This window comes from Anolis sagrei, chromosome Y (genome assembly GCF_037176765.1).
Source record: "Anolis sagrei isolate rAnoSag1 chromosome Y, rAnoSag1.mat, whole genome shotgun sequence".
Classification (NCBI taxonomy): Eukaryota; Metazoa; Chordata; class Lepidosauria; order Squamata; family Dactyloidae; genus Anolis; species Anolis sagrei.
The window spans coordinates 49,493,829-49,514,018 of record NC_090035.1 but is presented as its reverse complement, the minus strand read 5'-3'; the positions used below and the strand labels follow the sequence as shown (position 1 = coordinate 49,514,018).

The window sequence follows — 20,190 nt, the reverse complement described above, 5'->3', positions numbered from 1 at the left end:
TTTTAAAGGAATTTTGTACAACCAATTTGGAAACTTTTATCTGGAAGTGTTAACTTTTGTTAATTCTGTCCTTTTAACGAAGTTTACTGATAAACAAAAGAGCTGGAGTTTTAAATAATGGACAGTGACGTTAAACCAGGAAAAAATATGTATTGTTGAAGGCTTTCATAGCTGGAATCGCTGGATTGTTGTAAATTTATTGGGCTGTCTGGCCATGTTCCAAAAGCATTCTCTCCTGCCGTTTCACCCACATATATGACTGGCATCCTCAAAGGTTGTGAGGTCTGTTGGAAACTAGGGAAATGAAGTTTATATAGCTGTGGAATGACCAGGGTAGGAGAAAGAACACTTGTCTGTTTGAAGTAGATATAAGAGAAATAGATTTTCAGAAAATACAAAGTCTAGATTTAATGTTATTAGTTTTAAAAGAGGGTCCTGTGAAGGAGAAATGTTTTCAGGGGTAAGTACTTAACTAGAAGATACCTAGGATTGTTTTGCAGGGTTGAAAGATTATGGTAGGGGAAAAGCAGAGTGGATTACTGAATGGGCATGGTAGGAGCTGTATTAAATGTTCTTTTGTTCATAAAAGAACAAGTGGGGGAGGAGAAGAGGAAAGTTTTATAATGACAGTGAGAATGTATGTAAGGTTTTAACTGAAGGAAAGGCAGGTTGAATTGGATACAGAAAGGGAGCATACGCAATTTTGGATTTTATTTACTCTCACTCTTATTGATTACATATCTCTTATTAATTACATATTAATGATAGTTTTCATAAAGTGTTTGCAGTTTTGAGCAGAAGACCCTCATTCTTATTGATTACAGGCTAATGACAATCTGAAACGGGTTCATCCGAACCAGGAAAAACTTGGAAAGCTGCGCAAGTTAATTAACAGTTTTATTTGGTTTCTAAACAGGAATGCAAGTGGCCACCAACTAAAAGGATTCAAAGCTTATGAAAAATTGCAATTGGGTTATTAATTGGAACAGTGAATATATGTGTGTGTGTGTTTGTGTTTTATAGTTTTTAAGGAGTGCACTACTCATTTTAAAAATAATAATATTGGTGATTCATATTATTATCTGGTACCAGAACCTATTGGCAGCTGTTTTTCCAGAGGCCAGAGCTACTCAGCATCAGACCTTTTGAAAAACAAAGCAAACTGCAGAATTTGCTAAGATTGGTTTACATGAATGGGAAAGAACGGTTGCTCTAACACAATTGGAAGCAATATATGGTATAAAGTATAAGATTTACTGTATAAAGGGTATAGAAGATATAAAGCTGAAATGGTGTTTTGAATCAGATCAACCAAGTGATAAAAGGAAAGACACAGAATACAACAGATGGAAAATGTCGAGTTTCAAATAGAGAATTCAGCTTTGGTATATGGGATTTTTCAAATAGCAGATGTGATATAATAAAGATTCAATGAAGAAACATGCATTTTCTTTGGTAAAATCATAGTAAGAAGCCAAACCAATAGTAATAGGACTTTGATTTCACAAATGGGATTTACAATTAAACATGATAGTTTTAAATATGAGTTCTTGGAAACCTGAATGTGCATAATATGCTCTAAGTTTGGAGGAATTTCTACAGATGAATAAAACATTATATGCAATAAAGGATTTAAATGATGATACCTCAAGATTGCTAGGGGAAGCTTGATGTGTATAGTTTTACAACAAATGACTATTAATCTGGAAAAAAATTCTAAAGGTTGCTTTGATGGGAAATGATGTAAATACGTTCATACAAATGGGAAGGTTACATCTGACAGGGAAAACATTTGTGGGAACATTCAGAAATCATGTACTCACTGCCGGATTACAACTGAGAATATTTGACCAGCTGAATCAATCCTTGGTTGCTTTAATGAAAGCTGAAAATGAATCCTTGAAACAAATAAGTAAGGCTATGAGTTGTTTGACTATACAAATAAATTTGAGAGATTGGAGAGAAAAAATGCTAATTTTGGTAATGGAAGGGCACTCAGAAGCCTTCCTAGAATTAACAAAATTACATTATTGGCTAAGAACAGATTATAAAGGATGGAGTAAGCTTATCAAATATTCTTGGGAAGACGATATGCTAAGATTAAAGATGGAAACTTTGGGGGGGGGGGAAAGGTCGATATTGAAAAAAAATTGGGTTTGTGATATAGTTCCTATGCCTATGCATGTGGGAAAATGGGTTTGGGTTCCATATTTGTTATCTAAGAAAGCCATATGCACAAGGTCCAAATACACAAATCTAAATGAAACAATTGATATTGATAGATGCGAAAAATGGGAAATGGGATATGTATGTCCTTCAACAGTAAGGCAAGTTGAACCATGTGCATAGGAAATAGCAGACACAATCTGCAGGTTGCAAAAGCTAAAACCCAAAAACATGGTATATGACAATGGAATGCAATGCCTATGTGCTATATCACCTAAAGATTTATAGTGGTCTGATGGGGAAACACAAACAGATAATCAATAAAAATGCAAATGTGGGATAAGTTTTGTTCAGGATGTTCAGACTGGAAATTTACTATATGTAATGGAAAACAAAGATACTGGGATGCATTTCACATTAAAGAGAATCAATGGATGTAGAATTGGGAATTAATTGGTAAAGATTAAACGCATTAATAAAAACCAATGAACAAGTGAGAAAGCATTTAGAAAGTTATGAAAACTAAAAAGGATTTTGTTAGAATCCAACAGGTTAATGGAGAGTTCCAGAGAGTAGCCGCGGAGGAGAGTACTTTGACAGAACACCACTGGTATGATATCTTCACAGGATATTCAGCATTACTACATTTAATGATACATCCAATAGTATGGATAGGGGTACTTATATTGCTGCCAATCATTTGGATCTTATGGCTTCTTAGACGAATGACAGGATTGACAAATCGATTATATTTGAAAACAAGTTAATGTATTTAGAAACACAATTATGAACTATGATATTTGATTAATCATATAAGTTCAACATTAACCTAAACATATATACTCCACACTTAATCAAGTTTGAATATAAGTATAACCAACACTGAATTGCGTATCATGTATGAATCATGTATGTGATACAATAAATTGGTATTTATGTATCAAGGGGGGAAATATGTAAAGAATGGATGTCTGTATGCATGTAGAAGGGCAGAAGAAACAGGCCTGAAGAAAACAACATGGAGTTCTCGCAAAGCATTATGTGGGACGGCCCTGGCAGTCGAAGCGAGGAGGAGGCAGCAAGGTGTAAATGAATGACAATGGACAATAAGGTGTGCGGCTGAGCATGTAAGGAGTACAAGCAGTATGCAGGTGAATCCCATAAGTCATGAGGCCATATCCTGAAAGTTGAAGAGAACAAGGACTTGAAAGAACAGAACAGTCTGATTATTAACACGAAGAAAAATGGATTTTGGCCTATAAATGCAGGGGTCCCTGACCATCTGCACGCTTCCTGAACTGCAGCAACGGAGTGTCCATGCTTCCTCGGAAAAGACTGATCATCTTCGCTGGAGGAGGCCTGTGTGTGTGTGTGTGTATGAATGAATGTGTGTGTGTGCACGAGAGCTCTCCTTGATGTGATTCTGATATGATTCTGTGATGATTGTATTTCAATAAATGTTACATGAATAGTGTCAAAACCAAATTTGGTCTCCAAAGTGTCTCATTGATCTAAACTACCTTATTATTCCTTGAACACTCTGCAAAAAGAACAGGAACCTCTTTGGGTTCATAACACTAGCAGGCTTCAAACTCAAAAAACAAAAAACAAAACTCTTAGTTAAAAATATGGATAAAAGAACAAAAGAACTCATACAAGAAAAAAACAGGCATAAAGATTGCAAACAAAATTAAATATTTAGGAGTAACTATCACACAAAGCAACACAAAATTAATAAAGAATAATTACGAGTACCTCTGGAAAAAAATTCAAAAAGATTTAGAGAGATGGAAATACAAAAATATATCACTGCTGGGTCGGATCGCAATACTAAAAATGAACATCCTTCCTAAGCTCCTATTCCTTTTCCAGACATTACCAATAATCAGGAATGATTACTTATTTAAAAAATGGAATACAGATATCACAAAATTCATCTGGAGGAATGGGAAACCAAGGATAAATTTTAAAGTTTTAACAGATGACAGAAAAAGTGGGGGGCTAGGACTCCCCAACTTTAAGATATACTACGAAGCCTGCAACTTAGAGAATAAGGCACTATTAACTTTAGAAGGACACGGTTTGAGAATCGGTTGGCACGGTTATCTTTGGTATAACAAAAGGAAAATTGAGAAAATTTTTAGCAACCACTGTATAAGAACGCCACTAATTAAAACCTGGGAAAAATATAAATTAAGACTCTACAATAAGACCCCAATGTGGATATCTCCAATTGAAGCTAGGCAGAAAAGAGAATTGGGTGAGGAGAATTGGCTAAGTTATAAACAAATTTAAAAAAAACTGCAAAAGAAAAATTTATACTAAAACCCTTTGATGAGTTAAAACTTATGAATGAAAAATTAACTTGGCTTCAGTACTTCCAAATTCGACAAAGATTTCAGGAAGATGGAAAAATGGGCTTTAACCAAGAGGAGGGATTATGGGAAACAATTCTACAAAAAGACAAAAAACTGATTAACATTCTATACCAAAAACTTTTAACCTGGTCCACAGAAGAAGAACAAATTAAAAACTGTCAAATACAATGGGCAAAGGACATAGGGCACAACATCCTCACAAATCAATGGGAAGAAATTTGGAATAAAAAATTAAAATACACAGAAGCCAATCACTTAAAAGAGAATTGGTATAAAATGCTATACTGCTGGTATTATACTCCAGAAAAACTTGCCAAATTCAATAAAGGAATATCAAACAATTGTTGAAAATGTAGGGAAGAAAAAGGGGACTTTTATTCACGCATAGTGGACATGCAAGCGAATTAAAAAATATTGGAAGGAAATACACTCCATGACCCAAAAAATCTTAAAAACCAAGTTTCCCTTAAAACTGGAGACCTATCTACTGGGGGTATCCGACTCAAAGCTAAATGAAAATCAGGAGAAGATGCTCTTCTTACTCAGTACTGCAGCCAGACTCTTACTAGCAAGACTATGGAAACAAAACGAAGTACCCTAAATTGAAGACTGGATAATCAAAGGATTCGACATAGTGCAGATGGATTGCCTATCACAAAAACTGAACAATGTCCAGAAAAAGACGGACTGGTCAGGTTTCAAAGACTTTATTAAAACTATGAAAATTCCACTACTGATAGACCTGTCTAACTTATGAAGGAAAAAGAAAAAAAGTGACAACGGGAAGATCAGACAGAATAGCTTCGAAAGTCAACCATCCAAAAGTGAATCAACCTCAGAAAACGTTGGGAAGTACAACTACCTTTTTTCTTTTCATTTTCTCCCCCTATGGATCTATTTCTATCTCCTTTCTTTCTCCCTTAACTATCCTTTAGCACTTTACTTTCACAATTGTTTTCACCTACTTTTGCTGTAAATACCACAAAAATGCACAATAAAAATATTTTTTAAAAAAGGTTGGTTTTTATCAGTTATTTATATGGCTCGCAGTGGTCTCAGGAAGTTAGTGAAGGTACTGCGAGTCCCATCATCTGTGGTCCATCCTCCTCCAAATTGCACCAGAATGGAGAGTGGGTCGTGGGGGCTCTGTGGGCCAAGTTTTGTTCTTGATTATTCATTGGGTGAGGGTCACAGTGGTCTGAGAAAGTGAGTTTAGGTACTGCAAGTCCCATCCTCCATAGTCTGTTCTCCCCCAAACCTCACCAGAATGTTGAGTTGGCCAAGGAGGCTCTCTGTGCCAAGTTTAGTCTTTCTTGGTATTTGGATAGGTGTCGTTGTGGTTTCAGGAAGTGAGTGAAGGTATTGGAAATCCCATCATCCATGGTCAACCCTTCTCCAAACAGCATCTGGATGTAGAGTGGGTCATGGGGGCTCTGTGTGCCAAGTTCGGTCTTGATCGGACATTAGTGTAGGGTTGCAGCAGTCATGGGAAGGGAAGGAGGTACTAGAAGTCCCATCATTCATGGTCTGTTCTACTCAAAAGTGCACCAGGATACATCATTATTGGCAGTTGTAATGGTCTTAGGAAGGGAGAGCCGGTATTGAGCAGCCCCTGGCCTTTTCCTTTCCTCTCTTTGTCATCTCGGAATCTTGGAATTGAGGCTGGCCGGCACATAAACTTCCGCCACACTTCCACCACATACAAACTTTGACTTTTATTATATTACTAGCTTGGGGACCCAGCGCTGCCCGGGTTATTTGAGAAAGGAATTGTGTATCAAGGATGGTCTTTATCAGTTATTTATATGGCTCACAGTGGTCTCAGGAAGTTAGTGAAGGTACTGCGAGTCCCATCATGTATGGTCCATCCTCCTTCAAACTACACCAGGATGGAGAGTGGGTAATGGGGGCTCTGTGTGCCAAGTTTGGTCTTGATCAGTCATTGGATTAGGGTCGCAGTGGTTTCAGTAAGTGAGTGAAGGTACTGCAAGTCCCATCATCCATAGTCTGTTCTTCCCCAAACATCAGCAGAATGTTGAGTTGGCCAAGGGTGCGCTCTGTGACAAGTTTGGTCTTTCTTGGTATTTGGATAAGTGTTGCTGTGGTTTCAGGAAGTGAGTGAAGGTACTGGAAGTCCCATCATCCATTGTCCATCCTCCTCTAAACAGCATCGGGATGTAGAGTGGGTCACGGGGGGTCTCTGTGCCAAGTTTGGTCTTGATCGGACTTCAGATGAGGGTTGCAGCAGTCTTGGGAAGGGAGTGGAGGTACTTGAAGTCCCATCATCCATGATCTGTCCTCCTCAAAAGTGCACCAGGATGTAGAGTGGGTCATGGGGACTCTGTGTGCCAAGTTTGGTCCTGATCAGTCATTGGCGAGGGTCTCAGTGGTCTCAGGAAGTGAGTGAAGTGACTGCAAGTCCCATCATCCATTGTCAAATTCTTCCAAACTGCACCAGGATGTAGAGTGGGTCATGCCAGCTCTCTGTGTGAATTGTGGTCCTGATCCATCATTGTTGGCAGTTGTAATGGTCTTAGGAAGGGAGTGCAGGTATTGCAAGTCCCATTGTCCATGGTGCATCCTCCTCAAAACTGCACCAGGATGTAGAGTGCGTCAAGACTCAGTGTGTCAAGTTTGGTCTTTATTGGTAATTGGACGAGGGTTGCAGAGGTCTCAAGAATTGAGCAAAGGTACTGCAAGTCCCATAATCCATGGTCCATCCCCAGCCAAACTACACCAGAATATAAGGTGTGTCATGAGAGATCTATGTGCCAAGTTTGGTCCTGATCAGTCATTGGATGAGGTTAACAGCGGTCTCAGAATGTGAGTGATGGTACTGCAAGTCCCATCATCCATGGTCAACCCTCCTCCAAAACTGCAGCAGGATGTAGAGTGGGTCATGAGGGCTTTGTGTGCCAAGTTTGATCTGTATTGGTAATTTTCTGACCCAGCCCCTGGCCTTTTCCTTTCCTCTCTTTGTCATCTCGGAATCTTGGATTTGAGGCTGGCCAATCAGAGACCATATGCAAATTTCCTTCTCTCATGTCTCCGTTTCTGTCATGAACCCTTTTCTCCACCAGGGGCTCCTGTAAAACTGGCCAATCAGAGACTATATGCAAATAGCACCACAGTGGCTGCCTATCAGAAAGCTGGCACATACCCGGTCGCACCGCCGCATACAAACTTTGACTTTTGTTATATGTATAGATGTATAGATAGATAGATAGATAGATAGATAGATAGATATAAATATAAATATAGATATAGATAGATATAGATAAAGATAGATAGATAGATAGATAGATAGATAGATAGATAGATAGATAGATAGATGATAGATAGAGGTATTGATATTGATATAGATAGATATAGATATCACACTTTGGTTATTTGGGAGTTGCAGTTGCTGGGATTTATAGTTCACCTACAATCAAAGAGCATTTTGAACTCCACCAATGAGGAACTTTTACCATTATTGACACACAGAACTCCCATGACCAAGAGAAAATACTGGGAGGGTTTCTTGGGCATTGACCTTCAGTTCTAGAGTTGTAGTTCACCGACATCCAGAGAGCACTGTGAACTCAAACAGTGATGGATCTGGACCAAACTTGGCATGAATACTCAATATGCCCAAATGTGAGCACTGGTGTAGTTTGGTGAAAATAGACCTTGACATTTGCGAGTTGTTGTCGCTAGGATTTATAGTTCACCTACAATCAAAGTGCATTCTGAACCCCACCAACGATAGAATTGAGCCAAACTTCCCACACAGAACTCCTATGCCTTGAGGGGACTTGCTGGTGCAAGCCTCATTCCAGCCTCATACACTCTCCACACCTGCGAACCAAGCTGCCATGTGCCTGCTCTCCCCTCCCTTGCTTAGAGTCTCAGAAACAGCCTCCCTTTGGCTGAGAGGTCAACTGATAGGCCATCTAATCACAGCGGAGGAGGGCTTTTGGTGGGAGGATTCGAAAGAGAAGGACAGGTGGAGATATCTCCAACCTTCTCTGCCAAAAGGGTTTCTAAGATCAGAAGAAATATATGTTTTCTGATGGTCTTTGGTGACCCCTTTGAAACCCCCTTTCCGCCCCCCGCCCCCCGGGTCCTGACTCTCAGGTTGAGAAACACTGTTTTAGCAAATGGCATGGAACAAAATGCCAAGGAGATGGACAATCGTTACTTACTGAAAAGTGATGGTGTTTCCAAGATCCATTCACAGACTTGTAAAAATGTCTGGGCTCTCCAACAAAATGAAGCAACAAAAGCATTCTTTTAAAAAAGAATGCAGGCAAACAAACTGGGAGGGGAAAAAAAGAAACACACAAGAGAAAGGGGTGGCAGATGATGGGGAAAATGCCAAGTGTCCAGTCTTCATTACTGAGTTTTCATTTGAGTTTACAGGCTACTGTCATGTTCTCGCATCTTTGCCCCTCCCCTGCTGAAAGAAGGAAAAAATCAATGTCCTCTCCTCCGTAGCCTGTCTGGGTTGCTGTCTACTGCCTTCGGGTGTGTTCCTCATATGCATTCTGTGAGTGGGAGGCTGGCTGGCAAGAAGGAACATGGGGATCCTTGTGTTCTCACACTCCGCCCGGGTGGTGGCTGGAACTGTTCGATTGTCTTTTTGCTGGATTGGATGGGAGGGGTTGATGCGGAGAATGGGGGGCAGGAAGGGGGCCGACGACGCAGTCTGGTTAAAAACTAAACTGCCTCCATGCCACTCCCAAATAAAGCAAGTTTATCGTTTATTTTTTCCACCAAATATATTTTTCTTTTCTTTTTTCCACTTTCATTCTTTCTTCCTTTCCTTCTTGTCTCTTTCCAGTCTTTTTTTTTTTTAGAAATAGAAAAAAATCCCAAAAGAACCAACAAATGAACAAAAAGATCAGCGTTTGACTTCCATTAAATACAGAACTTGAAAAGTGTTCCAGGGAAGTGCTGGCTAAAGTACTCTGAAAGAGAGAGAGAGGCATGGAAGGAGGGAGGGGAGAGAAAATGGGAAATAGACACAGATTAAAACATCCTTTTCTGTTTTATTTAGGACCATAGGACTGCAAGGACCAATCAACATTTTCCCTGAAAAATCTTTGTATTGGAATCTAGGATGCAGTGGCCCTTTAGAAAGCATCTACTGAATACTTTGGGAAATCCCAGGCTGCCTTTACCATATATACTCGAGTATAAGCCGACCTGAATATAAGCCAAGGCACCTAATTTTACCACAAAAAAATGGGGAAACGTATTGACTTGAGTATAAGCCGAGAGTGGGAAATGCGGCAGCGACTGGTGAATTACAAAATAAAAGTAGATACCAATACAATTACATTAATTGAAGCATCCATAGGTTAAATGTTTTTGAATATTTACATAAAACTGTAATTTAAGTTAAGACTGCCCAACTCTGATTAAGCCATTATTCTAACCTTCTTCGATGTAAATGTGCTTACGTATCCTTCTAATAATAATAAAGAGATAATAATAATAATAATAATAATAATGTAAAATAATGGTAATGTAATACAGTAGAATCTTGCCTATCTGACATAAATGGGCCAGCAGAACTTCAGATAAACAAAAATGTCAGAGAATACAGAAACTCCTACCATTACCTGTCCGACGTGGTGCTAGACATTTAGAATACTAACAAGAGGGACTCAAGGGTTAAGGCAAAGCAACATCTTGGGGCTAGAGTGGCCCAGCAGAAAGTCCCCGGATTCGAAAGAGGAACGGGGAAATCAAGTGGGAAGGAGGGAGAACGCTTCCGCTTCCAGACCTGCTTCTTTTCCCCCTTTCCTCCCCCTTCCTCCTTCTTCTTGTCTTGCCTTTTTTTCACTTATTGAGAATGGAGAGAGAGTTGGGGAGTGTTCCTTTAACTGAAGGAAAATGCTGGAGGAAAAGGAGAGTGTCGGATAAGAGCGTAGGATAAGACGGAATGTCAGATAAGTGAAAGTTGGATAAGCAAGACTCTACTTTAATACCAGTAATACTAGAGTAAATAATAAATGTAATTAAAATAATAACAACAGAGTAAAATAATACATAACACAAAACAGTACATAACTTTGACTTGAGTCACTTAAACTAGGCTTACAATTGTGTATATACAGTATTCAGAAGTAGCCAGCTAGTGGCTCGTATGCTCAACAGCCTTTGTAGGCACTATTTAATTTTAATTAAGCTGTGGCTAACATTTTGCTTTGTGTTGCTTGTAACAGTAGATGAGCGAATTACATTTACATACTACTTTTCTTCTAAGGGGCTTTCATTAATCTGAACATCACAAAACACATTGTGAGGGAGATCAGCTAGAGTAACCGTGACCAAATAAGAAAGGCGCCTGACAAACTTTCTGTCTACCCAAGGTTCCAACTCAGGTCATTCAACTGTAAAATCCAACACCCTAAGCAAGCCCGTAGCAAAGGGTGCAGTTTAGGGATTTAAACCACTCCCAAAGGTTTACTCATGAATTTTAACTAGTTAACAAAATCCCCATGCCAATTCTATGAGAAACTGCAGAACTGCAAGCACAAATTTTGATTATTCACACTATCATTACCGACCTTTCCATCAATTTATATTGCCATAGCTACAATAGGTGGCATGGTGGATGTGATCAAGTTGGCCAACCCATAAAGCCTAAGGTGCAGTGTAGGGAGAAGCGGGGAGAGGATTGACCTGGATTGCAGGTGAAAATTGAGGTGTCTGTCACAGATTCACCTAATTGAAGCCCTGCCAAAAAAACTATGGAACAGGAGCGAAGACAAGAAGCTGTGTCATTGTTAGACCTTGGACTTTATATGAACAAGACTGTTTCTGGTGACCAAGTGAAAGTTCAATCAGTGCAAAATCCACAGACTCCAATGCCAGGATAAGAAGAGGCACCTATGTTTTCAACCCAAATAGTTCAGCAGATTTCCCTGGATAGCCTACTCATTTCATTTACAACAGTGGTTCCCTAACTTTTTTTGACCAGGGACTACTCCCCAACATTAGTACCAAAAGGGTTACAAATCAGTTTTTGGCAACTTTAGATTAGGTTTGGTTATTTGGGGTGCCAATTCAGAAAATGCTAAACTATTGGTGTGATGGAGAAATGCAAAAGAAGTCTAATTTGCCAAATAGTCACTGTTATATGTTTTTATATAGTGTAAATGCTATTTTAAATTGTAAGTCGCTCGGAGCACCTTGGTGGAGAGTGACTAATTAAGAAATAAAGTGAAGTGAAGTGAGGTTTTCAGGACCTTCCACACTGCCTCTATATCCCTGGATCCGAGCCCAGATCATCTGTATACCTCGGGTTATCTGGCAGTGGGCACTCACATATTCCAGTTTAAAGCAGATAATCTGGGATGAGATCCTGTGATAAAGGGCAGTGTGGAAGAGCCTTTTAATGGACACCAAAAAACCGAGAACCATCAGAACAACTTGTGCTTGGCTGAAAAATTCTTGCTAATTCACAGTGGAAAACAACTTGATGTAACCTGTCACCACGTAAAGGAAATAAATTTGCCCATGCCTGCTCAACAGAGATGGAAAATACCATGGACCATGGGCTAGGCCAATATCAAATCACCACCACCATTGTCGTCATCATCATTATCACCATGGAGAGACATGGGGAATCATTCAACCATGCGAGCTACCATGTGTCATCTGAACTAATCCATGGATCACATCAAAATCCATAATTTTGGACCCCAAACCTGCCCTCGACTTGCATGTGAGGTTGTCTTATATATGAGCATATATTGCAATTGAGTTCTAGGCCAGAAATGTCACAGAGTACAACACATACAAGTAGTCTTGTACCCTGAATAATAGGGAATGGGCCCTGAGAATAGTGACGTTGGACACTGCTAAGTTTAATGGGTGAGGGCTTCCGTTGAACGTTTGCACACAAAGCCTTGCATTCATACATAATTTCCTGATTAGAAAAATGAAGAAAAACCAAAACTTGAAAAGCAAAAGAGGACATTGAGGTCTTATTCCTTTTTCTTGTCTTTTGATGCTGAAAATCATTTACCAAATCCATCAGCTGTGCTCACCATTAACTCAATGAGCAATGCACATCTAAAAAGAATAAGAAGAAGGACCTATATTCACATTTTCTTTGTTTCTAACCGGTGACAACCCTTAGCACCTTTCAACTTTCATGGTTCCACAACACTGAGCCATGGCAATTAATGAGTGCATGGAGAACCCATTAAGAAGGTATTCTCAGCAACCGTTTCACTTTGTTACCCACATTTGAATACTGGTGGGGTTGGGGGGTGGTGATTACTTATTTTGTGATTTGGGAGTTGTAGTTGCTGGGATTTTTAGTTCACCTACAATCAAAAAGCCGGTCTGAGGTGAGAAGATTGGGATATAAAAGTTTTAAATGAATGAATGAATGAATGAATGAATAGCTCCACCAACAATGGAATTGAGCCAAACTTGGCACACAGAACTCCCATGACCAACTGAAAATACTGAAAGGATTTTGGTGGGAGTTGGCCTTGAGTTTTTGAGTTGTGGTTCACCTACATTCAGAGAGCACTGTGAATGCAAACAGTGGTGGATCCAGACCAAACGGCATGAATCCTCAACATGCCCAAATGTGAACACTGGTGGAGTTTTGGAAAAAGAGCATTCTGAACCCTACCAACAATAGAATTGGGCCAAACTTCCCATACAGAACCCCATGCCATGAAGGGTCTCGCTAATGCGAGCCTCCCTCCAACCTCACACCTCTCCCTTGCCCATGCGCCGAGCATGCCTGCTCTCCCCTACCCATTTGGAGTCTCAGAAACAGCTCTCCCCTTGGCTGAGAGGCCAATCAATTACATCAGGAGGAGGGCTTTTGATGGGAGGATTCAACATCTGTTCCCAATGTATATTATATTATACATTATATTATATATAATGTATATATATCAGGCATGGGCCAGGCCAGTGGCAGGTAGATGGAGTGTGTTTGTGTGAAGTAATTCACAATGCAATAAATAAATAAATACATAACTACAATATTTAAAATTAACAACTATTTTAGCCAGGTAAGGGTAAAGGTTTCCCTTGATGTTAAATCTAGTCGTGTCTGGACTCTCGGGGTTGGTGCTCAACTCCATTTCTAAGCCAAAGAGCAGATGTTGTCCATAATCACCTCCAAGGTCATGTGGCTAACATAACTGCACAGAGTGCTGTTTCCTTCCCACAGAAGTGGTACCTATTCATCATCTTACATTTGCAAGTTTTTGAACTGCTAGGTTGGCAGAAGCTGGGGCTAACAGCTGGAGCTCACCCTGCTCCAAAATTTTTTAACCAACATAAACTAAACAGTATTTCAGTGGAAGACCCCCAGGGCCAGTCTGTCTAACCCCTTTTTGCTGAGCAGGGAAAACACAACCAAACATCCCCAACAAATGGTCTTTCAGCTTTTGTAATAATAATAATAATAATAATAATACACTAGTCTCGCTTATTCAACCTTCGCTTATCCGACATTCCGTCTTATCCAATGCTCTCCTCCATCAACCTCCTTTTCCTTCAGCATTTCCTCTTCAATTAAAGGAGTGCTACCCAACTCTCTCTCCATTCCCAATTAGTGAAAAAGACAAGATGAGGAGGAGGAGGAAAGAAAAGGGGAAAAGAGGCAGGACCAGAAGCAGAAGCATCCTCCCTCCTTCCCTCTGTGATTTCCACACTCCTCTTTTGAATCCAGACACTTCCTGCTGGGCCGCTCTAGCCCCAAGGTGTTGGCTTGCCTTAACCCTTTGAGACCTGTTGTTGCTAGGTGTCTAGCACTGTGTCAGACGGGCAACAGTAGGAGACTCCATATTATCTGACATTTTTGTTTATCTGAAGTTCTGCTAGCCTATTTATGTCAGATAAGCAACTGTATTACATTACCATTATTTTACTCTATTATTATTATCATCATCATCATCATTATTTTCATTATTATTATGCTGGACCACTCGAACAACCACCATGTCAGACTACACAGAGAAGCCACTGAAACCCATAAGCATGTGGACAATTTCAACAGAAAGGAGGAAACCATGAAAATGAAAAAAATCTGGCTACCAGTATTAAAAAACTCTAAAATTACAACAGCAAAACAACAGAGAGGAAACAATCAGGGACAACTAATCACCTCTCAACAAAAGATTCCCCCAGGCACTAAAAAGCCACACAAAAAAACTGCCAGGCCATCAAATGCTAATCAAGGTGGTCAGTTGAAACATTCCCACTTACCTCAAACACACAAGAGTTCTTTGTCCCACCCTGGTTATTCCACAGATAAATAAATCCAATTTTCCTAGTTCCAACAGACCTCACTACCTCTGAGGATGCTTGTCATAGATGCAGGCAAAACGTCAGGAGAGAATGCCATATAGCCCGAAAAAACCTACAACAACCCAATTATTATTTTCGTTTATCTGATCTTCTGCTGACCCGTTTATAAGATAAGCAAGATTCTACTCTAATAATAGAGGAAACCCCAGAGGAGGTGGGGCATCCATGGAGCCCCTGAGAACCTCTTTCAGAGCCTCAAGAGTTTCCCCAAGCACAGTTTGAGAACCGTTGTTGTAGACCAGGGGTCCACAAACTTTTTAAACAGAGGGCCAGGTCACAGTCCCGCAAACTGTTGGAGGGCCGGATTACAATTTGACAAAAACATGTATGAATTCCTATGCACACTGCACATATCTTATTTGTAATGCAAAAAAACCCACTTAAAACAATACAATAATTAAAACGAAGAACAATTTTAACAAATATAAACTTATTAGTATTTCAATGAGAAGTCTGGACCTACTTTTGGCTGATGAGATAGGATTGTTGTTGTTGTTGTGTGCTTTCAAGTCGTTTCATATTTAGGTTGACCGTGAGCAAGGGCCAGGTAAATGACCTTGGAGGGCCGCATCTGGCCCCTGGGCCTTAGTTTGAGGACCCCTGTTGTAGACTATACATTCACCCAAAGCTGAAATGAACATACAAATATTTCCTCACAAGGAGCTTTGAAAAGTTGGGTCTGGGGGATTTGTGAGAATTGTGGTTGAAAACATAACACAAGCCGACAAGTATTTTTCATCAGATATAATGTTAGGTCATTCTTACAGAGTTTTTTTACACTGAATTCAGATCTGTGTTTATTTTTTCTTTATCGTGTGTTGTTTTTGTAATGAGGCTAATTGAATAATTAATGCATTTAAGCACTGATATCTATTAGATTCTATTGATAACAGTGCATAAATGCATTTATCCTTCAATTAGCCTTGTTGCAAAAATGACACGTGAGAGAAAAAGTAAACACAGATCTGAATTCAACGTAAAAAAAACTCTGTAAGAATGACCTAACATTATATCTGATGAAAAATACTTGTTGGCTTGTGTGGCACAAATATGATGTTAAATGTGCCGATTTTACAGTAGTCCACTGTAATATATCATTTGTCATATTTTTAAAAGTTGACGTGATGGAAAAAATAAAGACATATTTAAATCAGAATGAAAATTGATTTAAACTGTGCTGTTCTCATTCCTGATGATTACAAAAAGTTGGATTTTTTTTTGCTTGTGTAATTTTTCCAAGCTCTTCTCCCATATCTGGGAATCAGTATCTATTTATGACAGCAATGCTGACCTTGGCACCTTTCATTATTTTATTTGAGGTTTGGATGAGCTATCCACCTTCCTTTCACATCCTTGGACTTTGTCTTCCCTTAATAATTTTGACTGATTTTTTTTTAAATAAAACTGTTTATTTTGGTTATGGTACATAACAGAAAAGCAAATCATGGCAGATATAATCAGGTATTATATAATTTTTATGTGTACATGCCTATCTACCTTAGTCAATCAACCAGTTAATTTTGACAATGAGTACAAATTATTGTCATTTACATAACTTAATACATATAGACTTGCTATTTCTGCCTGCTTTCCACTACTTTCAGTCAAAGCTTTCTATTCAATTTTTTCCATAACATTCAGAAAATCAGCACATAGCATTTTACACAAAGCAAACCATACACTCATCCCAAAACCCTTATCCCACACAAAATAAAACCTCTTCCCCACACCCATGCACCCTTCACCATGACTTCCAACACCGAAACACTATGAAGCCTTGAAGCCTATTTATCTCTCCTTATTCATGGTAACCCTAAATTCCTAATGGAGCTCCTCTCTATTCAGATATGCCAACTTCAATTTTTCTAAAAAGTCCTCATTGCTTTTATTCCTCCTGTTATAAGTTAGTCTGGCCATTAACATATATTCTCGCATTCTTTCCCTCCAATCCTTATTGGTTAAACCTTTTTCCCCTTTCCAGTCTGTGGCTATGGTCAATCTTGCTATCTATATATATAAATTTGTTAGGGGCATCCAAGGAGGAAACAAAACTCAAAAACCCCCCAACGAAACTGTACCAAAATTGCCATGCCCATAACACAACCCACAAGGTACAAACATATCTACTCAAAATGAAAAACAACACAACAACACACTCACAAAACGGCAAAACAACAAAACTAAAAAAAAACTAACGAAACTTAACCAAAATTGCCATGCCCATAACACAACCCACAAGGTACAAACATATCTACTCAAAATGAAAAACAACACAACAACACACTCACAAAACGGCAAAACAACAAAACTCAAAAACCCCCAACAAAACTTAACCAAAATTGCCATGCCCATAACACAACCCACAAGGTACAAACATATCTACTCAAAATGAAAAACAACACAACAACACACTCACAAAACGGCAAAACAACAAAACTCAAAACCCCCCAACGAAACTTAACCAAAATTCCCATGCCCATAACACAACCCATAAGGTACAAACATATCTACTCAAAATGAAAAACAACACAACAACACACTCACAAAACGGCAAAACAACTGAGCATGCGCATTGGTGCCCAGCCGCAAGTTCCCTGGCGCGCGCACACAGTTCCCTCTGCGGAAGCCATGCCCACTCCAAGCCCCGCCGCGCCGCTTCCCGCACACACACACCCCCGCCGCACGCACACACACAACCCCACGCTCCATCACTCCCCCCGCCGCACACACACACGCAACCCCACGCTCCATCACTCCCCCACCGCCACACACACACGCGCAACCCCACTCCCCCCCACTGCCGCACACACACACGCAACCCCACGCTCCATCACTCCCCCCGCTGCCGCACACACACACACAACCTCACGCTCCATCACTCGCCTGCCCCAATCTTACCTCCTTTTACTTCACGCCACCTCCAAACCCCACCGCACCCCTTCCCGCCCTGTCAAAATCCAGGAAAGACAGGAAGGAAGGAAAGAAGGAAGAAAGAGAAAGGGAGATAAAGAAAAGGAGGAAGGAAAGTTAGAGAAAGAAGGAAGAAGAAAAGGAAAGAAAAGGAAAGATGGAAGGAAAGAAAAGAGAGACAGCAGAAGAGAAAGAAAAAGGGGGAAGGAAGGAAAGAGGTAGAGAAGGAAGAAATGAGAGACAGAGGGAGGGAAAGAAAAAGGGGGAAGGAAGGAAGGAGAGAAGGAAAGAAAAAAGGGAATGAAAGAAGGAAAGAGGGAGTGAAGGAAGGGGGAAGATGTAGAGAAAGAGGGAGGGAAGGAAAGAAGGAAAGAGAGAAGGAAGAAAAGAGACCAGAAGAGAAAGAAAAAGGGGGAAGGAAGGAAGGAGAGAAGGAAAGAAAAAAGGGAATGAAGGAAGGAAAGAGGGAGTGAAGGAAGGGGGAAGATGTAGAGAAAGAGGGAGGGAAGGAAAGAAGGAAAGAGAAAAGGAAGAAAAGAGACCAGAAGAGAAAGAAAAAGGGGGAAGGAAGGAAGGAGAGAAGGAAAGAAAAAAGGGAATGAAGGAAGGAAAGAGGGAGTGAAGGAAGGGGGAAGATGTAGAGAAAGAGGGAGGGAAGGAAAGAAGGAAAGAGAGAAGGAAGGAAAGACGCCTGAAGAGAAAGAAAAAGGGGGAAGGAAGGAGAGAGAGAAGGAAGAGGAGAAGGAAAGATGGGAGGGAAGGAAGGAAGGAGGGAAAGAAGGAGAGAAAGAGGGAAGGTTGGTCACAGCAATGCGTGGCGGGTAAAGGTTGTTATTTCTATGATTATTATTAGGCCTGTCGGTTTTAGTTCGTTAATTCGTTATTTCGTAATTTAATCGTTATTTTTACCATATCCGACGCGATATCAAAACATATTTTCAAACCCGGAAGGGTTTAAAAATATCGAAACAGCAGCCCCATTTTTTTTACGAGCTTCAGCTCGTCTCGTTAATGGGATGGAGGCTGCTGTGCTGCTGGTGCCTGGGAGCCAATCCGGCGCTCCCAAGCACCCCAGCAGTAAATGGGGCGGGCAGGGCGAAGGGGCGGCGCGAGCAGCAGCCGGAGCCGATTGGATGGCGCGCGCGCTCCTGCGCCCTCCTCCTCCTCCTCCCCCCCCTCCCGGCACTTCCTGCAACACAGCTGGGAGGAGGAGGAGGAGGAGGAGCGCGCAGGAGCGCGCGCGCCATCCGATCGGCTCCGGCTGCTGCGCCCTCCTCCTCCCAGCTGTGTTGCAGGAAGTGCCGGGAGGGGGAGGAGGAGGAGGAGGGCGCAGCAGCCGGAGCCGATCGGATGGCGCGCGCGCTCCTGCGCCCTCCTCCTCCTCCTCCCCCCCCTCCCGGCACTTCCTGCAACACAGCTGGGAGGAGGAGGAGGAGCGCGCAGGAGCGCGCGCGCCATCCGATCGGCTCCGGCTGCTGCGCCCTCCTCCTCCTCCTCCTCCCAGCTGTGTTGCAGGAAGTGCCGGGAGGGGGAGGAGGAGGAGGAGGGCGCAGCAGCCGGAGCCGATCGGATGGCGCACGCGCTCCTGCGCCCTCCTCCTCCTCCTCCCCCCCCTCCCGGCACTTCCTGCAACACAGCTGGGAGGAGGAGGAGGAGGAGGGCGCAGGAGCGCGCGCGCCATCCGATCGGCTCCGGCTGCTGCGCCCTCCTCCTCCTCCTCCTCCCAGCTGTGTTGCAGGAAGTGCCGGGAGGGGGAGGAGGAGGAGGAGGGCGCAGCAGCCGGAGCTGATCGGATGGTGCGCGCGCTCCTGCGCCCTCCTCCTCCTCCTCCCCCCCCTCCCGGCACTTCCTGCAACACAGCTGGGAGGAGGAGGAGGAGGAGGAGCGCGCAGGAGCGCGCGCGCCATCCAATTGGCTCCGGCTGCTGCGCGCTCCTGCGCGCTCCTCCTCCTCCTCCTCCTCCTCCCAGCTGTGTTGCAGGAAGTGCCGGGAGGGGGAGGAGGAGGAGGAGGGCGCAGCAGCCGGAGCCGATCGGATGGCGCGCGCGCTCCTGCGCCCTCCTCCTCCTCCTCCCCCCCTCCCGGCACTTCCCTCAACACAGCTGGGAGGAGGAGGAGGAGGAGGAGCGCGTAGGAGCGCGCGCGCCATCCGATCGGCTCCGGCTGCTGCGCCCTCCTCCTCCTCCCAGCTGTGTTGCAGGAAGTGCCGGGAGGGGGAGGAGGAGGAGGAGGGCGCAGCAGCCGGAGCCGATCGGATGGCGCGCGCGCTCCTGCGCCCTCCTCCTCCTCCTCCCCCCACTCCTGGCACTTCCTGCAACACAGCTGGGAGGAGGAGGAGGAGGAGGAGCGCGCAGGAGCGCGCGCGCCATCCGATCGGCTCCGGCTGCTGCGTCCTCCTC

The 20,190-nt window shown here is 42.2% G+C and overlaps 1 protein-coding gene across 3 annotated transcripts in view; it reads right to left on the bottom strand.

Moving 5' to 3' along the window:
- Positions 1 to 20,190, bottom strand: part of LOC137095239 (transcription factor Gibbin-like) — a 660,796-nt gene that overhangs the window by 53,068 nt on the left and 587,538 nt on the right. For 2 of the 3 annotated variants that reach the window (XR_010908820.1, XR_010908819.1), the window contains exon 5: positions 8,732 to 9,496. The exons of the other annotated variant lie outside the window; for it this stretch is intronic. The gene's annotated coding sequence lies outside the window, so the exon portion shown is untranslated. The remainder of the gene's footprint in view (positions 1 to 8,731; positions 9,497 to 20,190) is intronic. 3 annotated transcript variants of the gene reach the window in all.